The sequence below is a fragment of the Fundulus heteroclitus genome, chromosome 4 (assembly GCF_011125445.2).
Source record: "Fundulus heteroclitus isolate FHET01 chromosome 4, MU-UCD_Fhet_4.1, whole genome shotgun sequence".
In the NCBI taxonomy this organism is placed as follows: domain Eukaryota; kingdom Metazoa; phylum Chordata; class Actinopteri; order Cyprinodontiformes; family Fundulidae; genus Fundulus; species Fundulus heteroclitus.
Window position 1 is genome coordinate 28,645,565 of NC_046364.1, and position 17,413 is coordinate 28,662,977.

Here is a 17,413-nt window from a genome sequence, read left to right on the forward strand (position 1 = left end):
GCAAGATGTCACTACATTCAATACACTGGTCCTTTAATAAAAATATGAGAGGAATATCATATTTTATATATATATATATATATATATATATATATATATATATATATATATATATATATATATATATATATATATATATATCGTTGCCCTCCTTGCAATCTGTAAAGGTTAATGCCTTCTCAAAGCTTTAATTCCTTATGGACAATTTTGTCCAGAAATTTTCTTTTATACAAATGAAATATGTTGAACAGCTCTTATTGTAGTTTAAAATTGAATGTATTAATGTTAATGTAAAAAGTGAACAGAAATGGAAAGATTTAACCAGACCTTTGGGCGTGGGTTCATTACATTTTCAGAATTGAAATGTCTCGTTTCTTGAGGTTGTGTTATAGGTTGAAAAGTCTATCAAATAAGCTATATGAGCTGCTGTTATGGAAAACTGCTTTGTGAAAAAAATATTGTTGCCAGAAGTCAGGGGTAAGTATTCAGGTTCATGCTGTGTGCTTCCTGTGGCGTCGACAGAAGGTGGGATTGAAATGTATATCTGTAATTTACCAAATGACCTGCGCTCTCCTTTCCCACGTCGCTCCTTCAGCTCTGAGATTAGATTGAAGGAGAGACAATAGCAAATCTGCTTTGTCATAAATTGTTTTCCGCTGTGAATCTGAGGAAATTACAATATTCCAGCTTGCCTTGATATTGGAACCACGTCGACTGCCACATTAACTCCAGGAAATACCCGGAAAGGGAAGAAATAAATCCTGATATGATGTAATTGTGTTTATCTGAAATTTTCCTGGGGAAATGAGAATGTAAATCGTATTCATAGCCGCTGCTGTGGGCAATTTGCAGCTGCAGATGAGCTGGGGGCCGTATCAGTGAAATGCTGATGATTGAGTGGCACACATGACATTTTTTGACTCATTATTTATTGATCTCACGTCATTTCCCACCTAAATGTTTTAATCCGCTCGGCCATCGAAGCTCTCGCACGCGGGGGGGGAGAGATGTGGGAGGCAGTGGTGAACTTGAGTTGATGGTGACATTTCTGCCCTGTTTCACATATAGGAAAAGATTGATGAGGTCCTGATAATTTTCTGCCACCTTGACACCATTAAGATTACATTTCTACCAATTTAGAGGGAACATGCCTAACGCTGACATTCATTCTGCGTGGGAGGAAGTTCAATGTTCAGGGGCAAAACTTTTATTACGTCTGATAACCATAATAAATGCTTCCTCCCACACTCTTTGCCCTTTATTACAGCATTGATCTCTTAACATCTCGGTAAAAAAAAAATCCATCACTGCAGCCCCATTGATGAATCCTCTAAACATAGCCGTGAACCACTCATACGTTCCAGGAACCTTTTCTTATGTTCTTGATAATAAAAGTTAAGCAACTTGGAAGGAGGAAAACATGCCTATTCTGAGGAATAAATGAAATTTCCCATGAGTAAGTCTGACCTGGAAGCACACATATACAGACATTCACACCGACCTACACATGCAGACAGGTGTCATGAGTCAAGCTGACTGTACAGTGAACAGCTGGGGGTCCGAGCGCTGACCACAGCTTTTGATACAGACAGACACATGCACAGAGGGCAGCTGCAAGGTGCCAGTCAGGGGGGCCCAAAGGCAACTGCACCCACCCACACCCGCAGAAAGATCTGTCTGCCTCATTTGCCCCAATCGCCTTCTGCTGGTTATCTGTGACATCAGGGAATTTCCTGCAACCGTACCCAGTCCCCCAAAAACCTGGAAAAGAGAGCACCTACTGTAGCTGCTGGCCCAGCTTTCTTCTACCTGCTTGCAGCACAGCAGCTTCCCTCACCAGACCCCTGCCCTGTCCCAGCCTCCTGTTCTCGCTGCCACACACCAGCAAAGTCCTCTTGTCTGGGATTTAAGGGAAAAGCGCTTTATCCTGGACCTTCTCCACGAGCCGAACTTAGCAAACGTCTCATGTCAGCAAAAAGCCATAAATACAGCAAATTACATCTTTTCTGCCTCCCAAATCTTCCACTGTGACTTTTCTTTCCCCCTCACAAGCACATACACATATATATTCGCGATTGTACTTTAATGGGCTAAATAAACCAGAAGACGCACAGAGAAGTGACTATTTACTTTAGCGATAATAAAACTGATTAATATGTTTTTTAAAATATCCTTGCAGGTATCTCTACTTGTGTGGGTGTACACAGGGACTGTGCTGCGGGGATGTGATGCTACATGCCGATTAACCCTTAGGTGGATTTTAAAGGCTAATCTTGGGGAATTAAGTTCCCAGATCTCAGGAATGCCGTGGGCTTTTAAGATCCAGACCAGGTGTCCACACATACTCAGCAGGGGTGTGTGAGTGTCTTTGTAAGTGCCTTTGTGTCGTTGCCTGTTGCCGCAAACGACAAGAATGGCCTCGCCTGCATGACAATAGCAAATGGTGGGTCTTTACGACGGGGGAACCGCTGTGCAGGAATTCATCGGACCGTCCGCAGCTCCTATCACGCTCACACGAACTGCTTATATAAATGCATGTGCGTTTAGCGGCAAAGCAAATGTTTATAAGCGTACCCGCATCAAACTAAGCCACGCCATTCCTCGCTATGGACTTTACCCACTAGATCAGCTCCATTTACTGTGTAATCAGTTACACGATCCCCTCCTGTCTTGATCCAGCATGCACAGACAGAACCAGGTGAATTTATGAAATACTGGATGACCAGAGCAAAGGAACAAAAGTATATCACGACTTTTTTTTTTTTTTTTTTAATATCCAAAGTCTTCTAGGAATTTATCTTGGTCCGGTTCCATTTAGCTGGCTGTGACAAACCTTTCGGCCTCACCGCGACAAGGAGGAGACGCTGCCAGCAGCTCCTGTCCCTGTAATAAAGGTGGCATTAGGAGAGGCAGCTTTAACAGGGGCAGCTGGAGAAGGTAATCTCTCCAGGTCAGGCATCACACAAGCTGTAGCAGGCCCTGCTAACTTCAACCTAATTAACACGCACCAACAGGGAAATCTTCTCTACTTAGGCCCACACATCCAGTCCTGCAACCAGCTGTTTCAGGGTTAATGCTTCCCTGGCTCAACGCGCAGGGGTTTGACCAGCTTCAACTTGCTCCAGCTTCTTTCTTTCTGTGTCATGCCTCCTCTGGGAATCACAAAACACATTGACGAGCTAGGATATTAAATCATGCAAGATTGAGTTCTTCCAGTGAAATTTGTGCTGGATGTGCCAACAACTTGTGAGTGCGCGTGTGTGTAAATGTGAGACTACATTCTTTCACGTATCCTGTTGAGTCGGTCATGCATTTTAACCACTTTTATTAAAGGAATACAGCCATGTGTTTGTTTGACAGCAAATCCAGTGAAGCACTGTGATTAGCATTAGCTCATGTTTTTTTGTGTTTTTTTTTTGTTTTATAAAACTGTCAGGTTCATTTGAGGTGAACTTTAAAAATGCCACTTGAAATGAAATGAAAGATGAAGATGTTTTCAGAACCTTGTTTTGAGTGAATAAACAAGGTTGAATATTGTTTACCAACCACAGCAGTTCTAGTGTGAAATCAGGTCTGATGCTGGAGCCAATTTTTAATTTGTTCAATAGGAGAGGAGTGAAGAAGTGGTTTGGTTTGCCACAGTCCCACGTTATTTGCAGAGTCTTTTATTGAGGAGAGTTGCACTAAAAGTGTCTGTTTCAGTAAAGGTTTGCTTATACCCCTGTATTTGTCTCAAACACTCATTATCTCACAGTTTAACGTTCATGGTAAGCTAAACAAAATGAAACGATCAAAATACTGTCCGCAGCGCTGGCTGGCATTTAATATCTGACAGTTTTTTATAAGTCATGATGAGGGGTTACATACATGGTTTTCGAGCAGGATTTGTCAACACCACCTGCTGGTTATGAAAGATCTCACAGTGTGCATGAACAGAGTTTCAAAGATTGTTAATGAACTCAGTTGGAAATATAGACTGTGAGCACAGCTTCATGTAGTGGCCCATCCTATATTCCCCATATAAACAAGTGATAATAAAACAAATTACAACAAACAGCATCCATCCATCCATCCATCCATCCATCCATCCATCCATCCATCCATCCATCCATCCATCCATCCATCCATCCATCCATCCATCCATCCATCCATCCATCCATCCATCCATCCATCCATCCAGACCTTTTCTGAAGCATCTCTGTTTATGAACAAACATTACATGCAGCTACAATCAGCACACCTACGCTTGAACAGAAAAAAAAGGGCAAACTCAAACATCGACCAAAAAGAGAAAATCATACCTTAAAATTCCTGATTTTGAGAGCGGTGAAAACAACAGTAGATGGACTTCGAGCAGCAATCGCCAGCCATAAAATATTTGAAGGTAATTGTTTTTTAAGCGACAGCTGTGGAACAAAATGATATACTTTTGGTTTTTTTTTTGTCTTTTATTGAAGAGAGGAGAAGGGAAAGTAGAAGGGAAGTTTCACGGATGGAAGATGAAAATATCTAAACAGATGATCAGTTAGAAGATATCAGTGTGGTGAGACACTAGAACGGTGAGAAAGTAACTTTTTCTCACAGTTGAAGAACACAGAGACGTGGAATGACGCACACAAATGTTAGACAAATTGATTATTTAGCCATCAGTCCTAAGGCTCAAAGTTCTTTTACTCAAGCGTATAGCTAGCACTGAAAATTACATCTAACATCTAAATTTGTACAAATTTCTACAGTTTTAAACATTAACAAAGCCACCCAGTACCAACAGTTAGAAACAAAAGTAATATAACCTGTCACTTTTGAACAACCATAAAAACAATTATGGTATGAAGTAAATACAGCTTCTTTTTATTTTCTTCGATAAACATATTTTAATATTATATTTGGGGTTTTGGTGTAGCTGTTAAAAGCAGAGAGTGGTTATTTATCCACAAAGGAAAAAGAATAGAAAATCTTTGTCTTAGCCTTATATGACTCTGAGCTGAATGTCGTTTTTATTCAGTTTGTGACATAATGTGGAAACAGAAACTGCTACATATTCATGCAGTCCGTTATATGAGTTTTCATGTCTGGACACATTATTTTGAAGTCACATCAATGAAGCCTAAAAATGTTTTGCCAACTCAAGGAAGTTTTATTGCACAGGTTTAATGCTAACATGCCCCTTAAAGCCCAAAGGCAGTGAGACGCTGCCTCTTGTCTGTTAAGGGCATGTCATAACAGCTGAACTGAATTACTGTCAAAATACCTTAAGGTCTCTAAGAATTCACCTCAAAGGCCTACTGTTAAAAATCTTTGAAAATCTGTTTCCTATGTAGTTCACTGTCTGAACCTATGTAAAATCTAAATGTTTACACCGTAAGAAGAGTAAAACGAAGGCAACATTTAAGGTATCCTTGCAGTCTCAGACAGATGCTGAGTGTTTAGTGCTGTTGTGTTTAACAGCAGTGAAATATTTAATTGCCTCTCTGACTGCTTCACATCAGTTTTTAAGCTGATACACCTTTGTCTATTTTGACGTATTGTGAGAAAGGTATGAGTTAAAGTTGAATCAGCAGCACTTATGCAATACAAAGTTGGCAACCAAGGAGAATAAAGAACAAGTCAGAGAGTGTGTGTGTGTGTGTGTGTGTGTGTATGTGTGTGTGTTATTCTACATCAGCTACATGTCAGTTCTGGATGTTTTATAGGTTAATTATCTAAAAGAAAAACTGGTTGCTGGCCAATAAAAATCTAATAAAATTCAGAGATAGTTATTATGAAATCTGTGCTGGAAACAGGTTTTATTTACCTTTTTTTATTGGATACATTTTTATGCCCCTATGCATGGAGCTAGCCTATATCTACTGGTAGGTATAGGCTAGCTGCAGCTGTGACCCCACTGAAAACCTGCTTTGTTTAATGCAGCTGGTCGAAATTCCAGCACACAGCACAACAAAAAAAAGCAACAACTGATTTCTCAATCTCTATCTATCTCAATATTTATTTGGACCAAAATATTTTATGGTCAAAATAAAGTGGACTCTCAAAACACTTTACAGCTTAGTGGTCATTGCTCTTGTACCGGAACCAAAATACTGTCCTAAAACTGGTGAATAGTAAAGATGAATGGATATAGTCACATAGAAATACCAGAGGAAATAAGATTTGGTTATGAATGAACAACTGCAGTTCTTACCCATCCTAATCATCATCTAGCTGTCAGCGTGCATTTACTACCTCAAACCTTTCACTGCATCATTGAACATTTCAAATATGGTGATTTTAGCAATTATTTAGCAAGTATTTTTACTAAGAGCATTGACATTTATGGGGTGCATGCAGTTATAACCCACAGAGGGACCTTGAGCAGTTCACTACCCAGGCCTCATGCATAACTGGATGGTGGAACAATTAACGCGAGCAGCCTTAACCAGGCTGGAAACTGGTTGTTTGAACTCGTTCAGCTGTGATGAATGTTTAAAACAGACACCCTTATTTATGTTGACCAGTTTCTGTAACCCTAAACAGACCCCTCTCCTGTAAAACCTCAACACAACTGCAGCGCCAAGTCGGTCTGAGATGTGCAGTCTGACCGTCACACACCAGGAAGAGTCTGTCTCCAAACACTTGGAGACAGTTGCGTGTGGTGCCGGGACAGAGAAGTCGCAGTCCTGGCGTCTGATCCCCCCCAAAGGGAAAAAAAAAAAAAAAAAAAAAAAACACTCCTTGGTAGCACTCAGCAAGCCCCCTCCCCACTTCCACTCTCCCCACATCCTATTGCTCTCCCACACAGACCCTGGCTCAATGACGGCGGCGTAGGGGGGGGGAGGTGTTGGGGGCGTGATGGTATCAGGTGTCATTTAAAAAAAGCAGCTGTTAAGGCTGGCTGAAAATGGAGCATGACTTGATTCACTCTATATTGTATCCTGGTGAAAACAGCGTGGCCTCTAGGTGCCCTCACCGTAGTGGAGTGGACATTTCTGTGTAGCTTTTAGAGTCGCTTTAATGGAACTCTATTAAGTGCTCTGCTTTTATGGGATTGATTTGTCATGTTGTGCCAAATGAATATTTCTATAGATTTCTGGGCTCCTGCAGAATGCTAGCTGATATTGAATAAAATATAAAGTTTTACGCCTCCCACTGGTTGACTGCATTAAATGAAGCAAACCGTACTAGTTTTACCGCTGTTTGATTTCAGCAGCTGTTTGAAACACAACACTCTAACACGACCCACCTTTACTTGGTCTATTTTTTTCCCCCCGTCTGTTTGCCTCACAGAAAAAAGTGCATGTATAGTGCATATGCATCCAGATGGTTGGGACTAGGGGAGAGGAAGCTGTGTGAGCAAACACGGTTCTGGAGTCACAACAACAGAGCTGGACTTGACCTTTGGCCTGCACGGCCATTCATCTGTTGATAACATCAGCCGGTTCCATAGGATAGCTCTGAAGTGTGTACAGGCTATTAAAGCGCACCCTGGACTGACAGAGAGACAGACAAGAAAAAAATAAATAAATACAAACCCTGTCTTGGAAGGATTCATCCTCAGATAGTGATGGCTAGAAAGTATAAGGGTACATGATAATTAATGGCTTCCATTAGGGGGAAAACCCTTCCTCTGCACTTTTCCTGGTGGAGGGAGTGCTGAAGCAGCTTAGCTGGGGGGAGGAAGGGGGGGTCTATCCTACCAGGGACTGTGCACAAGTGGCGTCCTGCTTGTTAAATAAAAACCTTTTGCATATCTGACTTTTTTTTTTTTACTCATTGTTCTTTTACACTGAATCTCAATCACATTTCGGTGTAGGCCATTTTATCGCAGCAATCGTCTGTAAACCATTTGATGGGAGCTCTGGTTCTATGTTTAGACCCGTTGTCCTCCTGGAAGGGGAACTTCTGCTCCAGTCTTAAGTTTTTTTTTTTTGCAGCCTTTAACAGCTTTCCTTCCAGGATTGCACTATATTTAGCTCCATTCATCTTCCCATCAACACTGACCAACCTCTGTGTCCCTGCTGAAGATAAGTTTCCCCACAGCATGTAGCTGCATCCACCATGTTTCATGCTGGGGATGGTGTGTTCAGGTTGTTATTTTTTCCAGCACACACTGATTTGGATGAAGGTAAAAAATTATTTGTTTTAGGTTTATCTGATAAATTCACCTTCTTCGATGTGTCTGCTGTGTCCCACACATGGCTTATGGAAAACAGCGGGGAGTCCTCTTGGCTGTCTTTTTAACAATAGCTTTTTGTCAGGCCGTAATTGGATTGAGGAGCGATTTGGGGAGTGCACAGCTAATATTGTTCAATAGATTCTCCTTTCTGAGCTGGGGATCTCTGCAGCTCCTCCACAGTTGCTACACTTATGTGTTTCTCTCATTAATACCTTTATCGGCAGGTGGGGCTGTCAGTTTGGGGACCATGTCCATGTCTTGGTAGATTTGAAGTTGTTCAATCATTTTTGCTTTTTGTTTAGGATTGCCTTTGACTGCTAAACTGATTACTGAAACATCATTAGTTTAAGTTTGTAGTCCAACTGTTTTTTAAAATAATTAATATTTGCTTTTAGTTTCCATTTTCCCAAGTTTTATTTTGTTTAAATTCTTTCTACATTTTATTCCAACTTGCTTTTATTTTGTTTTTATTTTCATATGTTTTAATAATGTAAAGTACTTTGCATTGTACATGTACTGAAATGTGCTGTACAAATAAATCTGCCATGCCTTGAAGAGTGCACTAGGAATGGGAATCTTTACAAATCACTCAATTCAATTTCAGCTCACAAGGAAGCTACGAGGCGCTTAGATTCCTGACGAAACATGCCCCCTCCCACACACACACACACTTGTCCCCCACCCACCACTACATACAAACAGACAAATATATTTTAGCTCTACTCTAAATATATCAAACAGAGAAAACAGATGAACACGGAAAAATAATCTGAAAACAAGCTTCTGCACATTCAGAACACGGACAGCTGACCCCCCTCACTTCATCAGTAACTAAAATTTAATCCTTCCTAGAGATGATTGTACGTGATTTTAAGGATTCTGTCACATTGTTTTGATGTTGTTGTTGTAGAGTGTGGGCATCACGGTGTCAGTAAAATATCTTAGAGGTGGGAGATTTTATCCAAATAAAATGCTCCATAACAGGAAAGACCTGGTTCTTAACTACAGTTGGTGTTTGCAAATCCTTCACAGTTGAAGCTGAAATGAACTTTGTAATTAACTTCCCCTTTAACAAATTAGGGGAAATCTTTGGTATCTTTCACTCAATGGTCCTGTGGATGATAAAATCAGCTGTTTTTCTTCCTGCTCAGGGTGGAAACGTGTTATATGGTTGCTCATGTTTGTTGTGTTTCAAAATGTTTCAGCTCAGTTTTACACTGCTTGCACACAGTGAAGCTTGAGTCCCTTTAAGTGAGGAAGCTGCACCATTTATTTATTTATTGCTGGCTGTGTTGTGTGTCCACCACCAGCTCCCCGGATGCTGCACTTACGTGCCTCATATTTTTGCATTTCGCGTTCTTCAGAATTAGATCATAAATTAACAAAATAAGATAATGGAGTTTTGACGGTTGTTAATCGATTTAGAATCAGCCATGTCCACAGCTTGATGCATTGAGAAATAGATTCTTTAGCCAACTCCCTACAGAGCACAATGGTAAGTTTAAAGCTCGGAGTATTGTTTTATGACCTGACCTTGCTTTAAATCTCTCCCCAACTTTCTCCCTGAATTGTCTGCTGTGTTCCTCGGTCTTCGTGACGTTGCTTTTCACTAATGTTCTCTAACAACCCTCTGAGGCTTTCATAGAATGAGCTGGATTTATACTGAGATTAAATTACACTCAGATGGACTCTGTTTTCTAATTAGGTTACTTTTGCAGACGTTTGGTTGCACTTGATCTTATTTGAGGGGAAGGGAATAAAATGGGAAGAAATATAAATTCTCCTTTTTCCGGCTTTATATTTGTAAAATAAATTATGTATTATTTTCATACCTCTTCACAATTATTCACAACTTTTTGTTGGTCTGTGACAAACAAGGCCAAGAAAATGCTTTCTGTTTATGTGAAGTAGTTAAAAGTTATTAAAAGGCATTAATAACTTATCCTGGCGGCTTTTTCACTAGTTGTTGCATCAGATGTACCTATGGGATTTTTCTCTCTAAAGGAGATTTTCTTCTTGCTTCTTGCATAATGTAGGCATAGACATAGATTATTTGAATCCTTATAATGTACTTTATGAGTGTGAGATTATACTTTCACAGAACCTGAACTTGCGGGTGGCTTTGCACTTCTGTTAGGGAACATTAATTTTATCATCTATCAGACTGCGTGGTGGACCAAGCACAGTCATTTACCAAAGGTTACGGCTGTAGTCACTGATCTCAGCAGATGATAAGTCATACCAATGAGCTTTATCCTCATATATCCCATTTTTATATTCAGGGATTTTCTCTGTCTGCTTTATTTTTTAAGTCTTTTCTCTTTCTTTCATCTCTGAAATCCCTCTAATTCACACATCCGGTGCTTGATCGAGGAGAGCTAAGCAGCATGTAGCTGTCAGTGGGGTGTTATACTCTCTGCCATTTTCAGCGGATCATCGTATCAGCTATACCATATCATGCTATGGAGCTATGGAAATGAGACAGCAGCTCTCGACAGGGGCTCTCAAAACAATTATCTGCACGTCACAGGCAAGGGATGGGGATGCTGCTGGCCGCTGCCATGTACTTTCTCATTTCTCTAAAAGGCAAATGCTGCTGATGTAGCATGTTTTCTCTGCCCCAGCTTTGCCCTTGTTATAAACAGAGCTCAGTGGAAGCCTTCCTTGTAATAGCTTGTCCTTTTGTTTGGAGCATCTGCAACAACAGGTATTGTGTGACAGTGAGGCTGGGGGTGGGGAGATGGAGTTAGTTGGCGAAACGGAACGAGCGTGGATGGGGTTTTGGAGATGAGAGGGAAAATGTATAAATGGATGTAAACTCCTGCCAGATTCATCATTTATTTTTACAGCAGGCAGTCCTTTATTTTTTCCCATTTGGAATTTACTGTATGTTCGTAGAAATATGGATGGACCCAACTCAGAAGTCAAGCTGGTAAAGAGGTACTTTAAAATAAAATACCACTCTCTTGTAAAAGGTGGCAACTTCTCAAATTAATCCCAAACCGGGATGGATGTCATCTCTCCGGATCAGACCAGATTTCCCCCCAAAAAGATTGCCATTCAGCAGTGTAGCCCACATTGTTTTCAGGACACCTCCTAGACAACCAGCGGTTGAATGACAACTTGTGGCTAAACATGTTTTCACTGGTCAGAACAAGCAGGGGACCAGAGAAAATTACAGAGAACTACATTGTCTTGGGAAACCTACACGCCAAAGTGACACCAATTCTTCTTGACAGGAGAATGTGCGGTCCCTCACTCAGACTCAGTCCCATACGTACACTTGTTTTGGAGACAGAGGACACTGGCGACACAGATGGTGAGCTGGGGAATTGAAGCCACGCTGCATCATGATTCCTCTCAGACGTTCAATTTCACTCTATATAAAACTTTAATCAGATCGACTTTATTACAGGCATTCAAAGCCTGTGTTAATCACGCTTGTGCTGGTGAGCCATAACTGTACATAAAGACCTTTCAAATAAATAAAAAAGACCTATAAGCCAACTTAAATCAAAGTTCGCACAATATTTAAAAGATTTCTCACCATCACATTCGTCTCCCCGATTATCACATGTACATGTACCGCAGATTTACACATAAATCATGTCAAGGTGTGATGCAATCCCACTGATTGCTGTAAACATTTAAATACTGTGGGGACACTAATGTATAATGCTGCATGATGGATGCATTACCACTGCTGCAAGACCCTGCAAATGGAGGAATAGGAGGGTACTTGTTTTTAGGGATCACCAAGATTTCCTGACCCACAAAGTAGACTGTCTAATATGCCAATTTAGACTCCAGAGAACATTTTATTCTATAATCTACGGGGCACAGTGGCAACCCCCTTATGCACTGGCCCCTAACCCCCTTTCCAAACCAACAGAGATTTGGAAATGGGGCAATGGAGCGGGGGTGGGGGAGGGCTCTTATATGATCTGAGGAAGGTGTGCAAGATGGTCAAGGCGTATGGTGTGCTGCACAACCTGGCACCGAGGCATGGCATCCATCTCCCTCCTGGCATCCATCTTCCTCAGAATGTTGACCTCGATTTCCAGCCCCCTCCTCTCCCCTCCGTTAGGATCAGAGGTGTCAAAAGTATTCACAGCTATTACTCAAGTAGAATAGCTATGTGTGAAACAGGTCCCCCCCTCCACCAAACCACCATTAAGGCCAATATGACTATCATGTTATATCAAGATGTCAATGTCAGAAAAATTGGGATAAGGCACCTGTTTCACCCACATACGTATGCCTATTGAAAATCAAACATTTTAGTACAATGCAAATACATTAATGAACCATATATGTGCACTGCTGTGCATTATTATGAGTTGCACGGAGCAGAAGATATGATGACAGGTTGTCTGTAAGTGTGTCGTAATGGTGCTAAAAGTAAAACATCAGAGGCATGTTATCAATAACCATTACTGGAATGTAAAATGTGCATCCAAGCTTAACTGCAGGATCCTGTGAGGGCAACGGATGTAAGAAAACAAAACTGGACAACAAAATTTATGAATTCAGGGCAGACTTAGTAACAATTAGTTGCATATGGTTGTCTATACACAGTAGGAAGTGATGTCAAAATTAATGATTAATGCAACTGATTAATCAAAGATGAAAAATTACTAATAATCCTGATTGATACCTTCCTAATATCTACTTTTGTCAATTCTATAGTTGATGGCAACAATGCCAAGCTTAACTTTGCATCCAGCTGTCTTGGAAAAGTCTTAAAGATTTAGCAATAGATGTGCAAGAGTTGGCTCATCTTGGCTATCAACCTCCCATGTGTGAGATTCTTCTGTAAGTGGTGGCTCTTGATGCATTCACTCCGGCCTTGGTCTGAATGGATTTTGCCAGACAGTCCTCTGAAAGGTACAATTATTCCTATTGTTGATGCACCTTTTTCCTACCACACCTTTCTGTTTCAATCAACTTTCTTTGAATGTGCTTGGATGTAGTACTCGGTGAACAATCTTTAGCAAGGACCTTTTTGTGGCTTACCCTCCTTGTTGAGTTTGTCAGTGACTCTTACAGTCTCCTGTCTGGTTGTGTAGCCTACAGGTCCAGGGTGAGAGACCGTTTAGGGGCTCATGAAATCTTTGCAGGTGTTTGAAGTTAATTAACTGATTAGATTCGGACTCCATCAGTTACTAATCCTGTATTATTCTAAAGGACACAACAGTTTTTGTTTTCATTACATGTAAGGAGCACAGTTGCCTTGCAGCAAGACAGTCCAGGGTTCAAATCCTAGCCTAGGGTCTTTCCACATGGAGGTTGCATGATCTCCCAGTGCATGTGTGGGTTCTTTCTGGGTACTTCCTCTCTCAGTCCAAAAACATGACTGTTAGGTTAATTGGTCTCTCCAAATTGCCCTCAGGTGTGAGTGTGCGTGTGCATGCTTGTTTGTCCTGTGTGTCTCTGTGTTGCCCTCTGATGGACTGATGACCTGTCCAGGTTACACCCCTTCTCTCACCCAATAACCACTGGAGATAAGCACCAGCCCCTCCACAACTCTGCATGGAAGCCTATAGACAATGGATAAATAGACAAGAAATAAAGGTTTTAATCATTTCACACTGTCACCAGTCTACGTAATATTTGGAATTAGTCATCAGAAAATAAATAGATTTTACTCATGAAGAGATAGACATGGCATGCAAAAGCACTTAGGTTGACTACTGCATTCAAGAGGTGCTCCGGTCTAAAATTTGGCTCTACCATCTGCATGTCACTATCTTTCACATTATACTACTTGTTTTGAACTTCAGCAAGTTGTCTTCACCATAAGTGGATGGCTAAATGCACTGACTTATGATAGACTTGTGCCATATGATTGGCTGATTCACTGTGTGTGTAAACAACAACATAAAGAGATGCACCTAATAAAGTTATCTTTGAGTGTACGTATTTTACCCACAATTTCTCAAGCAAATTCAAATTCTTGTTTTCAAAATTATATTTTGCAGCTTCAAAATTAAAGGCCTCATTGGACAGTTTTTATGTCAAGAATCAAGCAGAATCAAGAATCTTTATAGCCATTTTGCAAATGTACACAGATTACACATAACACAGAAACAACCAGACATGATGTTTTTTTTTCCATGATTTTCCCATAATGTTGAGTGCACTGACCAATAACACTTTCTGAAGCTTAAAGCTTGTGTGTGCGGGCTCTTCCTTGTTTGTTACGAGAATCAGATTGAGTGTATTCATCCAAAACCTGCATGGACTTATCTGTAACTTTCCTGAATGATTAAAAAAAATAACCCTTGCTCATTGGATTCAGTGTTTTTGCCTTTGTTATGTGCAATGTGTACTGTAATGTGTACCGGAGAAGCCAAAGAAAATTTTGCCCGCGGATTTGTAACACGCAGTGACAAATAAAATATTCTGATTCTGGTTTGAAAAATCCCTGCAGCGTCTTTGTGAACATGTCACCAATAGTGATTCTTTAATGCACATAATGTTGTTTGTATCTGTGCCTCTGTTTGTCTGTCTCCAGGTGCTTACATGTAGGGGCAGATCTTTACTCTTGAGAAAAGCATATGTGGGTGAAAAGTGAGCTAATGTGTATGAACAAAGTTCTGATTGCGTGCTTGTGAATCAGCCTGTAGCCCACGGGGGTCGGGCCTGTGGTTTTAATCTTTTGAGCAGAAGTTGCGATTAGGGAGCAGAGGACGACTGATCTGTGCGTCAATGGTATGACTGGCCTTATGTGAGCAGAGAATGAGTGCTCTGTGGTGAGCTGGAGTTCCCCTACATCAAGCACTCAGTGTTTTGAGATCACTGCTTTTAGGTCCAGCTGTTAGCTTGTGATCCGGACATGAAAGGGGAAGAAGGACAAGATCTTAACACCAGGACCAAAAGAACAAAAAAAAAGAATCATTAATTCAAGCTATTCTGTGCAGCATACAGTCTTTTGATTATGAAAGACAACATTGCTGCCTCAGCATGCCCATGCTTGGGGCTGCATCCCTGACACACCTGGCTGAGTCAGCTGAGTCACGACATGTGTGACTGGAGTAATATGGGTGTGTGCATCGTCAATTAAGAGAGTTAGGGCTGAAAATGGGGTAAGAAGGAATTATTTTTCCTCCTTGCTTGCGTGTTCATTCTTTGTCTTTCCCCCTCCACAGACTGTTGTTGTGCATCCCCTCCTTACGTTGCAACAGCTTATGTTTTTAAGGCTATGTGAGTGGAAAAATTCTGAAATTGTTTCTTCACTACCCCGCATCTTACTGGCCACAGGAAGTCACTTTTTGTTTCCCCACCTATGTTTACTGAATGCCTGCTGCTTATTTTGACCCTTTGCCGTTCCACACATTTACTATTTATTTCGGCACAACGTGGAGCCATCTGCTGTGGGGCAACAACAAACCATGTAAAATAATGTTCTATTTTCTACCTTGTTATGTGGTTGAGAAGACTTGTAACAGCGTTAGCTTAGGTGTTTCAAATCAATTGTTACTGAGACACCCTGAATGACTAACAACTGAGACACAAGATATTCCTTAAACTACAGAGTAACATGGACAGCTCTGGCTTTAAAATAAAAGCGACAGCAAACGTAATCAGCATTTCCGCAACCAGCATTTCCGTAATCGGCCACGAAAGAGGGGAATGCTGAGTTCAAGGAAATAAGTATCCAACATGGTAGTGCACTAACAAATATAACACTCTCCAGCTCGGGTGAAAAGAAACCATTAAAAACTAGCAATTAAATATTAACAATTGTGTTCTTTTCCTCATAAACGACAACCTCTACTAGGAAACTGTTGGCAGATCTACAGTGACCAGTCTTTTCAGAGAGTCTTAAGTGATTCACTTAGGGCAAAAAATTACTTATGCAGAACTCCTACCACGGTCAGTCTAGCATTGAGGCTGGTAAGCCTCTGGTTGGCAGAGTCTAAAATATCTGTTTAGCTGGTGGTAGGCTACTGGACCGGGTTCACTTTGGCCACCGGCTTCTGTGGTTTTCCCATTAACCTTGCCTGCAAGCTAAATCCTTGTGGTATATGTGTTCACAAACAAACACATGAGAATCTATCTTGTCTCCCCCACCCCCCCCCCACCCCATCTAAATCGTTTGGGGCTGAACCAAAACGGTTCGGGCCAATCAGGTTGCAGTATTATGGTTAAAGGCAGGACATACGAGCTGCGATAAAAACAAGAGCTGCTGAGCCCACAGCCGAACCAAAATAAACATGGCAGCGCAGGAGGAGCATCGCATGGCTGCTGTTATATCTGTTTTGTCGGAATCCACCATTTCTTCTTTGAAAGCAGTACATCAAGAAGCGCCTTGACTAGCGTAACTTGTTGGGGTTTCTCATTGCACCTGTTGGTTACACTTTCATTTCACACAGCGACTGGCTAAAACCAAGCTTTGATAGGCGGGCACTAGGTGTCGCTTTACCCAATCAGCTCGGAAAGTTCTCCTGAATGTCGCTGCTCTTCCCGAACGGATGGGAGCAGGCCCAGACTGATAATGTGCAGAATAGAGAGTGCTACACTTTATCAGTTTGGCTTACCAGGTTAGCAATCGCTATAGCATGACCAGGACCAATAAGTAGAAATGCTGAGATGTGTAATTATAACTATAACTATAAACAACAAAGAATAGAGTATTGCTAACGTGTATGGTGCAAATGTGGATGTTTCTAACTTTTATCACAGCCTATTTTCTAGTCTTTTAACTCAGACTGGCACAGCGCTTGGTGGGAGATGTTGTTGACCTCACTCTGAACACAGAGGGAGACAGGCTCAGCAGATCATCTACACTTTGTGCCTGACAGTCAGTTAATACATTAAAGCAGTATATGAAAGATTTTTTGTCTGTGAGATGCCATGCGCTCATGTCAGCCATCGAATGATGGCTTTTTTTCTTGCCTGTCCACCACTCTAACTCTTGTATAAAGTTCTTTCTAATCAACAACTATGTTATGAGGAAGCATAAATTCATTCTTTTTCTACGAGCGACCATACAACTATGGCTACGTTCATATTGCAGTCTAAAGTGACCCAATTCCGATTTTTATGCCCATATGCAACCTGGATCTGATCTTTTTATGACAGTCTGAACAACGCAGATCGGATTTATTCAAATAAATAAATTCGACCCAGGCCACTTGGATATGTGGTCCTGAATCCGATACGTATCTGATCTTTCAAATGCGACCTGTGTCTGTACGGCCAGGTCGCATTTATCCGACCTACACGTCACCGATACTCGACAAACGTCACTATTCT